Genomic DNA, 13,313 nt, shown 5'->3' with positions numbered 1-13,313 from the left:
AGGAAACTCATGGTCACAAAAGAGAGAATGCCCTGATGTATGTCCACTGTGGGTGGGTTACAACACATGTCTTCTCAATGATATTTTAAAAATGCTGATAGAAAAAGCAAACATATTCTTCCATGTGGTTTTCTCATGTCATTCGTCTATATCTTATACCTCTAGAAATGTGCTCTGGCAGCCACTGTACTCTGGATGGTGAAGGGTACTTTGTGCCTTTGTAAGCCATTCCCTCCCTGCTCCACTTGGCCACAAAGTCTTTACGTAAGATTTACGTTGGAGAATGTAGAACATTTCAGATGTTATTCATGAATGCTGGTTATCTAACCATTCTTGATAGTTTGGAAAAAGACCACCTCTTTCCCCCATAGGATACCCATTTAAGTACATGGAACAGTTCCATCATTACTCTCATACTGATTAAACTTTCTGGTAACATCTCCGTACTGTCAAAAGTACCTCACTTCTTACTAACCTAGTATAGCAACAAGAAATAATGCATGGTGTACAAAGTTCTAAGTTCTTAGGTATGCATATTAATGAAAAGTTAAACTGTAAAAACTATATAGTAGACCTATTAAAATATTTAGGTTAGACTACTTTTGCCATAAGATTAATTGCCAATTTTGGGGACATAGAAATCAGTAATTGAAATTCAGGTTCAGTTTACCATATTTTGGATTATTTTCCTGTACTGACATCTTTCAGGATAGTTTTGATCTGCACAAAAGAAAGTAAATGGATGTATATGTGGGGTTCATGAACATACCTGTTGTAGGAAACTATTTAAGCTGTTGGGAATATTAACTACAAACAAAAGTGTTTGTATGCAGTTTTTGCAAAGTGATTGAAAAAATGAGCCGTATCTTTTACATGACTTTCATCTTTGTAATTTCTTCATCTAAAAAAAAAAATTCACTTATGCATTCATGGCATAAATAGTCTTAAGCAATTCTGCATTTTACTTTTAAACTGTGCATATATCTATATATATACTTATTAATATAATAGAGGGAAACATTCCACGTGGGAAAAATATATCTAAAAACAAGGATGATGTGACTTACCAAACAAAAGCACTGGCACATCGATAGACACGAAAACAAACACAACATACACACAAAATTCTAGCTTTCACAACCAATGGTTGCTTCGTCAGGAAAGAGGGAAGGAGAGGGAAAGACGAAAGGATGTGGGTTTTAAGGGAGAGGGTAAGGAGTCATTCCAATCCAGGGAGTGGAAAGACTTACCTTAGGGGGAAAAAAGGATGGGTATACACTCGCACACACACACACACACACACACACACACATATCCATCCACACATATACAGACACAAGCAGACATATTCAAAGGCAAAGAGTTTGGGCAGAGATGTCAGTCGAGGTGGAAGTGCAGAGGCAAAGATGTTGTTGAATGACAGGTGAGGTATGAGTGCGGCAACTTGAAATTAGCGGAGATTGAGGCCTGGTGGATAATGGGAAGAGAGGATATATTGAAGAGCAAGTTCCCATCTCCGGAGTTTGGATAGGTTGGTGTTAGTGGGAAGTATCCAGATAACCCGGACGGTGTAACACTGTGCCAAGATGTGCTTGCCGTGCACCAAGGCATGTTTAGCCACAGGGTGATCCTCATTACCAACAAACACTGTCTGCCTGTGTCCATTCATGCGAATGGACAGTTTGTTGCAGGTCATTCCCACATAGAATGCATCACAGTGTAGGCAGGTCAGTTGGTAAATCACGTGGGTGCTTTCACATGTGGCTCTGCCTTTGATCGTGTACACCTTCCGGGTTACAGGACTGGAGTAGGTGGTGGTGGGAGGGTGCATGGGACAGGTTTTACACCGGGGGCAGTTACAAGGGTAGGGGCCAGAGGGTAGGGAAGGTGGTTTGGGGATTTCATAGGGATGAACTAAGAGGTTACGAAGGTTAGGTGGACGGCGGAAAGACACTCTTGGTGGAGTGGGGAGGATTTCATGAAGGATGGATCTCATTTCAGGGCAGGATTTGAGGAAGTCGTATCCCTGCTGGAGAGCCACATTCAGAGTCTGATCCAGTCCCGGAAAGTATCCTGTCACAAGTGGGGCACTTTTGTGGTTCTTCTGTGGGAGGTTCTGGGTTTGAGAGGATGAGGAAGTGGCTCTGGTTATTTGCTTCTGTACCAGGTCAGGAGGGTAGTTGTGGGATGTGAAAGCTGTTGTCAGGTTGTTGGTGTAATGGTTCAGGGATTCCGGGCTGGAGCAGATTCATTTGCCACGAAGACCTAGGCTGTAGGGAAGGGACCGTTTGATGTGGAATGGGTGGCAGCTGTCATGAAGGAGGTACTGTTGCTTGTTGGTGGGTTTGATGTGGATAGACGTGTGAAGCTGGCCATTGGACAGGTGGAGGTCAACGTCAAGGAAAGTGGCATGGGATTTGAAGTAGGACCAGGTGAATCTGATGGAACCAAAGGAGTTGAGGTTGGAGAGGAAATTCTGTAGTTCTTCTTCACTATGAGTCCAGATCATGAAGATGTCATCAATAAATCTGTACCAAACTTTGGATTGGCAGGCCTGAGTAACCAAGAAGGCTTCCTCTAAGCGGCCCATGATTAGGTTGGCGTACGAGGGGTCCATCCTGGTACCCATGGCTGTTCCCTTTAATTGTTGGTATGTCTGGCCTTCAAAAGTGAAGAAGTTGTGGGTCAGGATGAAGCTGGCTAAGGTAATGAGGAAAGAGGTTTTAGGTAGGGTGGCAGGTGATCGCCGTGAAAGGAAGTGCTCCATCGCAGCAAGGCCCTGGATGTGCGGGATATTTGTGTATAAGGAAGTGGCATCAATGGTTACAAGGAGGGTTTCTGGGGGTAACAGATTGGGTAAAGATTCCAGGCATTCGAGAAAGTGGTTGGTGTCTTTGATGAAGGATGGGAGACTGCATGTAATGGGTTGAAGGTGTTGATCTACGTAGGCAGAGATATGTTCTGTGGGGGCTTGGTAAACATGCCTTGGTGCACGGTGACCACATCTTGGCACAGTGTTACACCGTCCGGGTTATCTGGATACTTCCCACTAACACCAACCTATCCAAACTCCGGAGATGGGAACTTGCTCTTCAATATATCCTCTCTTCCCGTTATCCACCAGGCCTCAATCTCCGCTAATTTCAAGTTGCCGCCACTCATACCTCACCTGTCATTCAACATCTTTGCCTCTGCACTTCCGCCTCGACTGACATCTCTGCCCAAACTCTTTGCCTTTGAATATGTCTGCTTGTGTCTGTATATGTGTGGATGGATATGTGTGTGTGTGTGTGTGTGTGTGTGTGTGTGTGTGTGTGTGAGTGTATACCCATCCTTTTTTCCCCCTAAGGTAAGTCTTTCCGCTCCCGGGATTGGAATGACTCCTTACCCTCTCCCTTAAAACCCACACCCTTTCGTCTTTCCCTCTCCTTCCCTCTCTCCTGACGAAGCAACCGTTGGTTGCGAAAGCTAGAATTTTGTGTGTATGTTTGTGTTTGTTTGTGTGTCTATCGACGTGCCAGTGCTTTCGTTTGGTAAGTCACTTCATCCTTGTTTTTAGATATATATATTTATTAAGTTACATTCTCATACTTAAGGTAATGTCCTTTGTTTGAAAAAATTACGATATCTTTCATTCAATATATCACAGTTGATAGTTGCCAAGCAGAACGTTCACATGTTTACTTCTTTCATTATGCTGCCCTACCTGGACAGTCCAGTATAGCACAGCATGTTATTTTTCCCTGCGTACACTGTTGGCTATGCTTATGTCAGGTGGTTGGTGAAGCATTTTATTTTCTTGTACAGTGTGCTTGTAGTGTGCCTTTTAACACTATATATGACTAAGTGAATTATTTACAAAGAATGTTGTTGAACTTTCATCGTGAATTAGATATCCTACATTATATGAATATTAAACAATGGGAAGTCCAGGGAGGAATAACAACAACACATTTAGGATAGACTGCTACTCATCACATAGAGGTGGCATTGGGCTGCAGACTGCTAACCATTTAAGCCCTTGGACAAAAAAGTCCTCCATCTGAAACAGAAAGCACACACACATTCATGCAAGCACAACTCACACACATGGCCACTGTCTTTGGGTGCTGGGGCCCGTCTGTGGATTGCAACGGCATCTGATATGAATGGCAATCTGCTGGGGTGAGTGGTGGGAGTAATGAGGAGGGTTTGGGGCAGGGACGGTGAGCAATAACAGGGTATGGATGGGGCAAGGTGATGTGCTGCCTGTGGAAGCACACCGGCACGTGGTGGGCTGCTAGGTGCAGAATCCTAGGCTATGGTTGTTGTTGGGGGGAGGGGGGGTGAAGGGAGAGGGGAGACAAGAAGAGGAGAGAAGAGGTAGTAGGTGCATTGATGGGATAGAAAGCATGTATAGTGCTGGAATGGGAGCAGGGAAGAGGATAGATAGGTGGATAGTTGGAAGACAGGGACTAGTGAATGTAAAGGCCAGAGGGGGTACATCATGTTCTGGACTGCGGGTGAGGGCACCCAATCTACATTCCTCCAGAACCTGAATACCTTCTTCCCTATTCACTTCACCTGGTCCTCCTTAACCCAATAAGCCACTTTCCTTGATGTTGACCTCCACCTCCAGGGTAGCAACATCAGTACCTCCATCCACATCAAATTACCAATCACCATCAATACTTACACTTCCAAAGGCTGCCACCCATTCCATACCAAAAAAGCCCTTCTGTACAGACTAGACACCAGAAGTCATTAAATCTGTAGTGACAAGCAGCTCCTCTCCAAATATACAAAATATCCCACTGTGATCTTCACAGAGCAAAATTATCCTCCTGACCATGTTCAGAAACAGATCCCCCATGCCTTGTTTCTCCAGTCACCTACCACCTCGAACATATCCACTGTCTGACTCAAAGCAACACTCCTCCCATGACTCAGTACCACCCAGGACTGGAGAAACAGAATCAAATTCTCCATCAGGATTTTGATTACCTCTCTTTGTGGCCTGAAATGAATATTCTCCCCACTATCTGCCTCTTCCCATCTACAGTGGCATTCCACTACACAGCAAACCTATTCAATATCCTTGTCCATCCCTACTCCACCTCTGCTCCCAGCCCCATGACTCATGGCTCACATCCCTGCAATAGACCTAGATGCAAGACGTATCTCGGGCGTCGTCCCACTAGTGCCTATTCCAGTTCTGTCACATGCACCTCTTACCTTGTGAAAGGTACTTGTGAAAGCAGCCATGTGACTACATACTAAGCTAGAACCACTGTGGTGCATGACAAATAACAAGCTATCTGTCTGCATGAATGACCACTGCCAAACTGTGGCCATCCAGTTGCTGAACATGCTGCTCAATACTATGTGCGTCATCTCAGTGACTGCTTCACAGCTTGTGCCATCTGGATCCTTCCTACAATACCAACTTTTCTGACAATACAAAGTTTACTGAATAGTACAGGTGGGAACTTTCCCTACAACATAACCTTTGTTTCCGTAACACCCTGGCCTCAGCCTTCACTAGCCCATGTTCTCCACCTACCTGTCACCTTTCATGTTCTCTCTCCACCAGTCACATGCCTTTCATGTTCCATTCCCATAACACAAGTACTAGTCTTTCCCTGTCTCCCCCACCCCTGTCCCCCCCTCCCCCCCTCCCCCAGCAAGAGCTCCCAACTCTGTGCCTAGCATCCCATCATGTCACCACCACATCCATGCACACTCTCAGAGGCAGTGCAGTATCTTCCCCACACCTACCCTGCCAGCTCTCATCCTGCCTACCCCATGCTGCCGCCTTATCCCTACCAACCAATCCATCAAACTGCTGGTCATGTCAGATGCAGTCGCAGTCCCAATCAGGATCCCGTGCCTGGAGACAGTGACCATGTGGGGTGAGTTGTGCTTGCGAGAATAGGTATGTATGTGTACTTGCAAGTATGTGTGTGTGTGTGTGTGTGTGTGTGTGTGTGTGTGTGTGTGTGTGTGTGTGTGTGTTTTCTCTTTTGGAAGAGGAACTTTTTTGTCCAAGGGCTTAAATGTCTTTTCATTGTACCTGTGTGCAACTCAGTATCTTATCTATGTAGAGTGTAGCAATCTATCCTTTTCGTATTGTTATTATTTGTATATTACATTATGTGCCTGTTTCAATGGCTTTTAGCCTAATCTTTGCGTTGTCGAATTGTGGGCACCTGAAATGTTCATTTGAAATGGAACAGGTTGTGGCATAGTAAACACATATCTGAAATTCAGCAGTGGTGGCTTTTATTAGAGAAATGTATTTTGGGAAACAAATGTATCCTTCACCCAGAGGATTTCCATTTGAGTACATGGAGCACTTCTTACTGATTGAACTTCCCAGTAAGATATCTAGAAACTGGGATGGAAACTGCTATCAGCAGTGGTTGTCAGTCCCTATATCACTTCTCATCATGGGTGATTAAATTTTCCACTTCTCATCATGGGTGATTAAATTTTCTGTGCATTGACTAGTGGGATTACCATGAATGACAGGGAACGCATTGTCATTGTCCGACCACTACACCTATCAGATCAAAGTATGACGACCTGACACCAGCACCCCCAATCCTACATCCAATCTACTTGAAGGTTGGTGCCATTCCTGGAACATGGATTCTGCAAGTCAGATGAGATTGTACTGTGTGGGATCTGAAGTCAGCATTCTCTCAGTGATAAGTGAGGTTCCATGATTGGGGCTGCTTCCAGCAGTGGCTGAGAGACTGGTCTGCGGAGTGGCATGAAGTCATTGCTTATCAGAATTTATTCTGTTAAAGATGACAATGGTTGCTGAAGCCTAGGATTGCACTAGTAATTCATTGTTAGTACCCTTTACAGAAGAAACCTGCAATGGCTGCTTCTGCCTATTAATGTATAGCTTGACTTGTTCCTCACCCATGAAAACTTTCCTTCAGTATGAAACTTATCGAAAATGTTTCGTAAATGAATACTGTGTCTTTTACCTGGCACATGTGTAAGTGAATGAACTGTAATTCTACCTGGTAGGGGGTCTCAAATGCTTCACAAATACTCAAGGATGGCTCACTCAAGTTTTCTGTACATGGTCATCTTTGTTGATATGCTACACTTTCCTGGTATTCTCTCTCGATAAGCTGTGGTCAGCCGTTCCTTACAAGGATGAGCTCTTTTCATTTCATATAATTCCACATTACGTCTAGGTATTTAATCAATGTGACTGACTCAAATAGCGTACTACTAATACAGTATTCGAACATTACAGGAATGTTTCTCATATACATCAACATTAGTGCACATATTTTGAACATGGCTGACAACAGCAACTGTAAATAAATTTTCAGTATATAAAGTATACAGCCAACTGGTTGCATAAGTTTAATGTAAAAACATATGCAACCAGTTGGCTGTATACTTTATATGTTGAAGATTAGTGTACATTTATCCACATTTAAAATATTCACTACAGGTTTATTCTTGCAGTCATGATCATTATTACTCACCTCCAGTAGGATAGCATTGTATATCAATAATCCTGCCTCAATGACTCTTTCACCTCAGTGAATTTTTGGTGCTCATTTTCATACTTTTTGTTTTCAGATACATCTCCATTGGTCTGTACAACTCCATTCTTAAATTCAATCTGTATGCCATTACTGGATGGAAACTCTCAAGGCATTGTGTATATGCATAAATGGAAAGTTTTTCATTATGCCTACATGTTTCCTACCTTTTGTTTCGCTAGAGTGAGGGTTGTGTTTTAAATTGTAACCTTCCTAAAGTGCACTGATGTTGCTGATGATGGAGAGAGAGGAAAGGTGAAAAAATCCACAGCCACATGATCTACATCCTTGAGACTCTGCCAACATGTTCAGAATTTAACTCAACACTTTCCCAAATAGTTTAATGACCAAGAACCATAAATAGCTGCACTTCCTTCCTCTGTTGAACAAACTGATTTTGCATTGTGACAACTGATTGTGAAAGTGTACTACATTCTCACTTTGAGAATGAAGTGAGTTATTACTGACAGGCAGAAACTTGCTTTACTTCTCTAGTTGAACACAGTAGTCAAAATATATTAGAATGAATTTTAGATGGAAAGACTGAGAGTAAGAAAGTCCAATTTGATTAGGAGGATGAATGTTTGCAATTGGGATCACATGGTCTACAAAGACAAACAAGCCCCCACCACTTTTTGAAAAGTGTTCTTAATGAATCAAATAAAGAAATGCCTTCAGTATTTTATGGTTATGAAGGGGGAGGAAAACGATATGATTTTAAATACGAAGTACTTCTAGGTTGTACAGTCATGATAGTTTTAAACTCCCGCCTGAGGTTTGAGTCCTCCCTCGGCCATGGGTGTGTGTATTGTTCTTAGCATAGGTTAGTTTAAGTACTGTGTAAGTCTAGGGACCGATGAGCTCTGCAGTTTGGTCCCTTAAGAACTCACACACATTTGAATTAGATTGTTGATGTATTTCAATGTTTAATATATGTCCATATGGGTTAATTTATAGGTTCTGACAAAGATACCATTATTGGCATCAAAATCTATGTAAACTAAAAAAAAATTACCTTGCAAGTGAAGGCTGAATTTCTTATTTTTTGAACAATTCACAGTTGCTGAAGTGCTGCATTATGTTAAAGATTTGTAGATTCATAATAGTTTGACGTCATCCAAAACACAGGGTTCTTAAAACAAGGAAGTATTTCCTATAACATTTATGTGGCTACATCAAGAATTTATGATTATTCTTACTATAGAGGTTGTTGCCAGTTAGCTATTGTCTAAAGGATGACAGATCCCTTGTGTAACATGAGAGAGACTCTGGCTTTGCAATCTTGACTTTATCCAAGGACAGATGATGATGCTGTACATGAAGTGGTGATCCTGGTATGGTGACAATGTAATGACTGTTGAGTGTTTCACCGGTGCAGGAGTAAGCAATGGACAGGTGACTTAGGGAACTGGTGGAGCAGACTGTTCTACGGTGAACCATCGGCAATCACTTTGATGCCAACGTTGTTGGCATGGCATAGGTGTCCATGAATGGACAACTGTGTTCTACTTTCAAGTAGGCATCGATTGTGAAGACCTGGCAGGATGCCATAAAATGGTGGCAGTCAGGTATAGCACTTTTTCAGCAATGAATCTCTGTACAAATACACACTGAATATTGAAGTTTATGGATGTAAGGTGATGTGGCTGTAGGTCCTGACAGAAGATCTGTTCATGGGATACAGGTGACTGCCATTGGTATTTTGCCATGGAAGACTAGAACAGTGGTAAACTGAGAGATCAGCATCTGCAATGATTAGGAATTGTAGCTTGGTAGAGTGCTCTGTTACAAACAGTTAATAGCCATCCCGTTTGAATTCAGCTACAATCACTACTGATTTCTGGCAATGTTTTCCTTTCTGGCAATGTTTTCCTTGCCACAGGGTGGTCAACATTCCCAAGTCGCAGCCCCAAATTTTCTGTCATACCAGCTAACATTTTCTCTAGTGGGCAAACGCTTATCTTTGCTGAAAAAGCTTCACTGTCACAGTGCACTTGTGGAGTGCTGTGTTTGTAGTACTGCAGCTTGCTTAGATAGTTCAGTTAGTTCTACTTGCATTGTTTCCAGAGGACAGTCAGTCCTGGTGAAGGTAGTTGCAAGGCCCATGTATGGTTACATGTTCACTGTCATCAGTTTGAGCAAGACCTTTTAGGTCATCAGCGCAGATTTTATGTGAATCTGCAGGCAAAGGTGATAGCCATATATTCTGCAGAACGTAATCATTAATTGCATTGTGTGCCAACATGTGAAGACAATGAAGCATATATGATGGTGTGTGCTCGCAGAGATCTTCAGTGTGGAGCAATTTTTCTGGTCATTTGGCTTCTGACTATGACAAATACATGCTTGATAGAGGTGTATTTTTCTGTGCTGGACTGTGAACCTAGGAAGTCTTGTACTTTCATAGCCATTTTATCCTTAAGGGCAGCCACTGTAAAACTGTATTTAGATTTGTCCAAGTTAATGTGGGCCAAGACAAATTGGCTCCCGAGATGGGTGAACCACAATACTGGATTATCTGACCAGAAGACTGGCAGCTTCACCACAGTTGGGCTAAGGATCATTTTTGCTGTTTCTATGTCTGTGCCTGCTGGATTCTGTATGTTCATCATGGTAGGCACTCATTATAAGATATGGTTGTCCATGAATAATTTTGCATGGCACAGTTGTGAAAACTTACATGAAATGTAATTTTCAGACAGGTTCAGTTATACATCACTTACATAAGGCTTTCAGCCACAGCCTTCTCAGCAAAAGAGAAACACACATCATTCATACAAAGAACCAAGCACACCTCATGTACACATGACTGCCAAGTCCAGCATCTCAAACTGGAATGCAGCTATCATGTGGCATGCAAGCAACAGGCTGGAGGGGGCAGGAAAGGGGAAGGGATAGTAGTGTATGGGTGGGGAGAGAGATGAATGCTGTCTGGTGGAGTGTTTAGGGACTAGAATGCCAACAGGCACAGCACCAGGAGATTGTGGGGCAAGGAGGCGGGGGGGAAAGGAGCTAAAAAGGAGATGAATGTGGAAAGATGAGCAGATGCATTGGGAGAGGTGGCAAACAAACAGGGTGGGAGACAAGACTGGAGAGTAGATTATAGGACAGAGGGGGTGGAAACTGTTGGCTGGAGGGTGTGGGGACAGTATGTAGGGCCGTGGTAATAATAGGGGCGGAGAATATGTTGTAAGCACGAATCCCATGTGTGCAGTTCAGAAAAGCTGGTGGTAATGAAACAGACATTGAAGTCAGGCATGTTATGTTCAGCTGCATGTTGTGCCACAAGATGGTCTATTTTGCTCTTGGCCACAGTTTGGTGGTGGCCATTAACCCTTGTGGACAGCTGGTTGGTAGCCATACCAATATAAAAAGGTGTGCAATGTTTGCAGCAGAGCTAGTATATGACATGGCTACTTTCATAGGTGGTCTGGCCCCTGATGGTGTTGGATAAACTTGTGACAGGACTGGAATAGACAGTGCTGGGTGGATGGACTGATCAGGACATGCACTGGGGTCTTCCACAGGTATATGATACTTGTGGCAAGAGGTTGGAATTGGGAGCGGCATAGGGATGGACTAGGTTGTTGTGGAGGTAGGATATGCAGTGGAACTTTAGGAGTGATGGGAAGCATCTTGGGCAGGATGTCCCCCATTTCGGTGCATAATGATAGGTAATCAAAATCCTGACAAAGGATGTGGTTCAGCTGTTTCAGTCCGGGGTGCTACTGGGTGATGAAGGGGACACTCCTCTGTGGCTGGTTCTTGGCACTGGTGGGAGAATTGGGGGCGTGAGGGGAAATGGCATGGGAGATCTGTTTGCGGACTAGGTCTGAGGTATAGTGCCTGTTGGTGAAGGCCTTGGTGGGACCCTCAACATACTGGGCATGGGAGTTCATACCACTGCAGTATTCCATCCCCAGGTTTCCAGGCTGCAAGGGAGGGATTTGGTGTGAAAGGGATGACAGCTCTCAAAATGCAGGAACTGTTGATGGTTGGTTGGGTTTAATGTGGACAGAAATGCAGATGGAGTCATCAGAGAGGAGGAGGTCAACATCTAGGAAAGTGGCACGCTGGATTGGGAAGAACCACATGAAGCGGATGGGAGAGAAGGTGTCTTAGCCTTAGACCAGTTCATGAAGATATCATCGATGAACCTGAACCAGACTAGGGGTTTGGTGTTTTGGGAGGCTAGGAAGGTCTCCTCTAGGTGGCCCATAAAAAAAAGTTAGCAGCATGGGGAGGTGCAACGTGGATGCCCATGGTTGTGCCATGGATTTGTTTAAATACCTTCTCTTCAAAGGAGAAGTAGTTGTGGGTTAGGACAGTGTTAGTTAGGCGAATGAGGTAGTGGGTTTGGAGTCTGAAGGACATTGGGAAAGGTAATGTTCAATAGTGGTAAGATCATGAGCATGAGGGATGTTGGTGTATATGGAGGTGGTGTCAACAGTGATAAGTAGGAATCCAGGAGGTAAAGGGGTGGGGATGGTGCATAGTCAGTGAAGGAAGTGGTTGTCATCTTCAACGTGGGAGGCTGGATTACAGGAAATTGGTTGGAGGTGTTGGTCAATGAGGGCCAAAATTATTTCAGTAGGGGCACAATAACCAGCCACAATGGGGTGCCCAGCATTGTTGCATTGTGGATTGTGGGGAGCATGTAGAAGGTGGGTGTGCGGGGTGTCATGGGGGTCAGGAGAGTAATGGATTCAGGGGAGAGGTTTTGGGAAATGCCTGAGGCCTAAAGCAGGGATTTGAGGTTTTGTTGGACTTCTGAGATGGGATCACTGTGGCATAGTTTATAGGTTGAGGTGTCAGATAATTGGTGGAAGGCTTCTGCCAGGTTGTCAGTGCGGTTCATAATGACGTTGGTGGAACCTTTGTGTGTAGGTAGGATAATCAGGTCAGGATTTGTTTTGAGGTTGTGTATGGCTATTCTTCCTTCTATTGAAAGGTTGGTGTTCTGAGTAAGAGACCCAGGGAAGGATGATGAGGCTAAGTTGGAGGTAAGAAATTCCTGAAACATAGGTGGGATGTAAGGGAGGATCGCGATCAGATGGAGGTATGAACTGGCAGAGGCAGGGAAGTGCTTTCATCGCAGGGATCAGGAGAGGGAGAGTAGGTCTTTGACAAGTCTAGCGTGCTTAAATTTGGGTGCAGGACTAAAGATGAGGCCTTTGGATAGGACTGAAATTTCTGTGGAGCTGAGGGTTTTGGTGGAAAGGTTAACAACAGCGTTATGGGAATGTTTTGTCTCTGGATTTGGTGGAATGTTGTTAGGGTGTTTTCGGGGATGTGTCAAGTTGAAAAGGTCATCCAGGCAGAGTTTAGCTGCTATGAGGGGCAAATGAGGAGATATACTGTGAGTATGGTAGGGGTTGGGTAGTGGTGCCATGAGGCAGCTGTAGGATGTCAGCAGACTGGATAACTTATGGAGGTGGTGTCTGGAATTCTCCTCCAGATGCTGGAGAGCAAGGGATTCGATTTCAGAGATGTGATGTTTGGAGTAGGGCTTGCACAGTAGTAGCATCTTGTAGAGGGACCAGAGATGGTTCTAAGATGCCTGTGCCATGAAGATGCTTTATGCAGTATTGGGGTATCTGCCCTGGGTGCAATTTCAGGAATGCCAAATTTATATTCTCGAAGAGAAAAACTTTGTTTCACAAAGTGCCTATCATCCAGTGCACATTGCTGTATCGATTATTCATATGACTTTGACTTGCATCCCAGTTGATTTTTGAGCATATCTCTAAGTTGATTTGT

General features: G+C 43.8%; 1 protein-coding gene across 1 annotated transcript in view; it reads left to right on the top strand.

Annotated features, from left to right (window-relative positions):
• The window catches only part of LOC126144870 (Down syndrome cell adhesion molecule-like protein Dscam2), a 549,485-nt gene that overhangs the window by 352,095 nt on the left and 184,077 nt on the right, over window positions 1-13,313 (top strand). The gene's annotated exons all lie outside the window — the stretch shown is intronic.

Source organism: Schistocerca cancellata, chromosome 1 (genome assembly GCF_023864275.1).
Source record: "Schistocerca cancellata isolate TAMUIC-IGC-003103 chromosome 1, iqSchCanc2.1, whole genome shotgun sequence".
NCBI classification, from domain to species: Eukaryota; Metazoa; Arthropoda; class Insecta; order Orthoptera; family Acrididae; genus Schistocerca; species Schistocerca cancellata.
Note: the sequence above shows the minus strand (reverse complement) of the source record. Positions and strands in the feature narration are given on the sequence as shown.